The following is a 4,909-nucleotide window of genomic DNA, read 5'->3' on the forward strand; positions in this document are numbered from 1 at the left end:
AGACCAGGCTGGCCTCGAACTCAGAAATCCGCCTGCCTCTGCCTCCCGAGTGCTGGGATTAAAGGCGTGCGCCACCACGCCCGGCTGGGGCTTTTATTTTTGCATGTAAACCACTGGGGGTTTCTTGACAGTGGGCACCCTAGAGATTACACTGGATTTGAGGGCTCCAGACACTAGCTGGGAAGTGAGGTGGCAGAAACAATGATTCAGACCAATCACATGATTGCAAAGCTGGGTCTCCAGCAGGGATTCTGGTGGTCAGGTGTGGATGCCTAAGAAAGCAGTGACATGGGAGGGGCACGCACTGGGCTGGCCGTGAGCCTCCTGGATGACATCAGGGACAGAGGACCTAACAGCTGGTATCTCCAGGGATCTCCAGTCCATGCTTTACTTGGCCAGGGGGTTCCTGAAGGACCTGCCAGCAAACTTGGCTTTGCTGCCCAGCTCTTCCTCGATTCTAAGATTCTGATTGTACTTGGCCAGGCGCTCAGATCGGCAAGGGGCACCAGTCTTGATCTGCCCAGTGCAGAGCCCCACCACCAGGTCTGCGATGAAAGTGTCCTCAGTTTCCTCAGGTCGGTGGGACACCATGACGCCCCAGCCATTGGATTGGGCCAGCTTACACGCCTGCAGGGACTCAGTCACGGAGCCGATCTGGTTCACTTTGAGCAGGAGGCAGTTGCAGGACTTCTTGCTCGCGGCCTTGGCAATCCGTTTAGGGTTGGTAACTGTGAGGTCATCTCCCACCACCTGGATGCCCGCACTAGCCGTGAACTTCTGTCAGGCGCCCCAGTCGTCTTGGTCAAAGGGATCTTCGATGGACACCACTGGGTAGTTCTGGATGAAGGACTTGTACAGGTCAGCCAGCTGGTCGGGCGTGATGTACCTGCTGGGGTCATCCGGAGACTTGATGTCCAGGTCATACTTGCCAGACCTGTAGAACTCGGAGGCAGCCACATCCATGCCGATGACAACCTGGTCAGTGTAGCCGGCCTTTGCGATTGCAGTCTTGAGCAGCTCCAGTGCTTCTTTGTTCTCCAGGATGTTAGGTGCGAATCCACCCTCATCACCCACATTGGTGGCGTCCTTCCCGTACTTCTCCTTGATCACGTTCTTCAGGTTGTGGTAAACCTCTGCTCCAATGCGCATGGCTTCCCGGAAGCTGGATGCCCCCACAGGCAGGATCATGAACTCTTGCATGGCCAGCTTGTTGCCAGCATGAGAACCACTGTTGATCACATTGAAAGCGGGGACTGGCAGGATGACTTCAGGGTTGCCGGCCAAGTCAGCAATGTGGCGGTAAAGGGGCATCCCCTTTTCCACGGTACCAGCTTTGCAGACAGTCAGGGACACTCCCAGGATGGCATTTGCACCAAATTTAGATTTATTCTCTGTGCCGTCCATCTTGATCATCAGCTTGTCAATCTTCTCTTGTTCCACAACATTCACTTTCTTGCTAACCAGAGCAGGCACAATAGTGTTATTGATGTGCTCAACAGCCTGTGAGACACCCTTCCCCATGAAGCGGGTCTTATCATTGTCTCGGAGTTCTAGGGCCTCGTAGATGCCAGTGGACGCACCGCTGGGCACCGCAGCTCGGAAGAGACCTTTTGCGGTGTACAGATCGACCTCAACAGTGGGATTCCCACGGGAGTCAAAGCTCTCCCTGGCGTGGATCCTGAGAATAGACATGGCGAACTTCTGGCAGTAGGATCGCTGCGAAGGAAAGAAAGAGGGTGCTGTGGACACCGAGGAGAGCCTGTCCTGTAATTCTTTAAGGGATTTTTGTGCTTCCTCTTTAAGCACTTCTACCTGTTTAGCAGTGTTCTCCTGTATTTCTTTAAGTGAGTTATTAATGTCCTTTTTAAAATCCTCTACCAGCATCATGAGATATGATTTTAAACCCGAATCTTGGTTTTTGGATGTATTGGGGTATCCAGGACTCGCTGTGGTGGGAGTGCTGGGTTCTGATGATGCTGAGTGGTCTTGGTTTCTGTTAGTGAGATTCTTACGTTTGCCTTTCACCATCTTATAATCTCTGGTGTTAGATGTTCTAGCTGTCTCTGGCTGGAGCTTGTTCCTCCTGTGATTCTGTTAGCCTCTGTCAGCACACCTGGGAGTCCATCTCTCTCCTGAGTCTCAGTGGTCAGAGCTTTGTGCAGGCAAGCTCTCCTCTTGCAGGGAAGGTGCACAGAGGTCTGGAACTCAGCTCTGCCTCTTGGCTGAAGATGAAGGCCCAAATGAACCCTGTCCAAGATGTTATGTTGCTTCTGCAGCCTGTGCACTCTCCTGCACGGACTGGTCTCTGAGAGACCCAGGATACAAGATGGCATTCTCACCTGGTCCCAGGGTCAGAACCCTCCCTGGATGCTGACTCTCCTCTGGTGGTGAAAGTGCGCCGAGGTCTGGGTCTCAGTTCTGTCTCCTGGCTGAAGATGAAGGCCCGAAAGGACCCTGTGCAAGAAGCTAAGTTGCTTCTGCAGCCCGTGTGCTCTCCTGCGCAGACTGGTCTCTGAGGGTCCCCCATGTTCTTATGAAATAAGAATGTGCTTACTATGAAGTAAGGAGCATTGTTTCCCATAATAGGAGTTTCTGTATTTTCCTCCTCTTTCTCTTTTACGTTTGTGTTTAGTACTCTTTTAGGGAGCAGGAAAAGAAGGCTGAGTAAGGCTTATGCTTCCTCAAAGAATGGTAGGTGGAGACACCCAGACAACACTGAGAATCCAGGGTATATACAGAGTTGAACGGAGTAGCGAGGGTTGGTCTATACAGCTTTCTCTGGTAGTTGATGATTTCTATGAACTTGAACTCTTCATGCTGTTACGTGACTTCTTACTCACAGACTGAGTTGGACTCTTTTATGACTCAGAATAATTATTAATTCTGGCAAAATGCTAAGGATTCAGGGGAAATTATGCTACAAATCAATGTCACTCAGTCCCATTTTTCTTTGGACCTGTTAACCTAGCAAGCATTTGAGTATCTCTAGATCTAAAGAGTGAATGGCAGTGGATTGCATTTTGGGACATAGATTTCACAGATTCAGTTATTGCCCAAAGTCTCTCTGTAGAAACAGGCAGAGATTGGTATATGTGATGATTCATAGCATTTCAATATCCATTTCAACTAAGAATGTCTTGTTTTTCCACATTATTGTTAAGACTATCTTGGGCAATAAAGCTTATTTTGGCCTGCATGGCATTCCCCCTTTTAATGGTTCTGAACATATAATAGACCTTTGAAGTGGAAGTTTCTGGATATGTCAGGTCATACAGACTCAGTTGGTGTTTTGCTAAGGCAACACCCATGGAAGAACACATGATGTTTGGAAAGAGTTTAAATGGGACTCAACAGACTGTCGGTGTGCTTGCATAGATATCTGTACAACTCTTTCTTTGTCTCCAATCTTCATCTTTGCTGATCTTCACTTCATTGAGAGAGGCAAGGCAGAGAGAACTTTACCTGGCATCCCTGCTGGTACTGGTTGCTGGCTTGGCGGTTTCTGCTAGATTGTGCCACTGTTGCTGATTCGTGTTTGGTATGCTGACACTACTGAACTGGACTGCTGGTATCCTGAAAGAGACTGCAATCATCCCAACGAACTACTTCTAAACACCCCCTTGTCCTATTTACTATCTTTCCTTCCCTACCTTTGGACAGTGGGCTAGAAGGGGGGTTAAAGCATTTGAGAATCCTTATTAAAATAGATTTTAAAAAATCTAAGCCTACAGATCTTTGCCTTTCATGTTTTAGTTTTAAAACATTATTTTTAGTACTGTGATAGAATAGTGACTAGTAATATTCAAACTATAAAATTTAACTCAACTATACATAATTTATATACATGTTCAACTATTATTAGCTAATTTCTCAAATCATGATGTATATTACAGGCAATACAAGCATTAATAATAATGTTTAAAAACCTGTATATTAAATTATCTTAGTAGTTGCAATTTGGGAACACACTTCATTGTCACATGGTATAACATGTATTTTCTTACATTATTTTTGAAAGACATATGAGTAAATGAGTCTCTGCCAAGGTATTTTTGTACACTTATTAGATTGTATTATTGCAAACAGTTTCCTCACCTGACAGTCTCATGTGGAACTCTGTTCTGTCAGGTTTAGTTAAGACTGGGTATTTCTGGCCAGTTCTGAAGCCATTCAACAGAGTGAAGGACTCAGGTTCTGTCTATTCTTCTTCTAGGACACTTCACACTCTGTTCACACTTTTCCTAGGAGACTTCACACTCCCTCACCTGTTGTATGAACCTGATTGTCTGACATGCAAGCACAATGAAGTCATCTGCAGAATGTTGGTAGAACCCATTTGCTTTCTTTCTCAGAATTTGAATGAACACAAAAAGGAGTTCTAATATTTTCTTTAGGCTTCCCACCAGGTGACCCCCATCCTTTGCAGTTATGTGCTGCACACCTTCAGCCAGAACTTCAGTCTCTGTCAGAGTAGCTTCACACCTGCACTGAACAGGAGGATCACAAGCACTGTGACCTGGGCTCTGACCAGAGGGTGGAGTTGGGGCAGGGTTAGGGTGGGGTTGGGGTGGGGTCTCTACTCCTGAAGCTCCTCTAGCAGAGCAGCAACAAACAGAACCATGACACATTAACATCTCAGTCACTGTGAAAATTCAGAAACTTCTACCTGGTGTAATCATTAAAGACAAATTTCATAGCTTAGAAAATGATTTTAGAGATCCGAACACACTTTATTGGGGGATGGGGAAGAGGGGAAGGAAAGGGAGCAGGAGACATTTTCTCAACTCAGTTTCAGGAGGAGAAAAGGGAAAGATAATGTCATGGTTTGTATATGCTTGGCCCAGGAAGTGTCATTCTTAGTGTCGCTCCTTGTTGGAGTAGGTGTGTCACTGTGGGTGTGGGCTTAAGA

General features: G+C 46.8%; 1 pseudogene across 1 annotated transcript; it reads right to left on the minus strand.

Annotated features, from left to right (window-relative positions):
* Positions 1 to 371: 371 nt before the first annotated feature.
* LOC110310508 lies at positions 372 to 1,755 on the minus strand (annotated as a pseudogene). Its single transcript, XR_002379844.2, has one exon. The product of XR_002379844.2 is annotated as an alpha-enolase pseudogene (transcript).
* Between the last annotated feature and the right edge of the window lie 3,154 nt (positions 1,756 to 4,909).

Source organism: Mus caroli, chromosome 15, assembly GCF_900094665.2.
Source record: "Mus caroli chromosome 15, CAROLI_EIJ_v1.1, whole genome shotgun sequence".
NCBI classification, from domain to species: domain Eukaryota; kingdom Metazoa; phylum Chordata; class Mammalia; order Rodentia; family Muridae; genus Mus; species Mus caroli.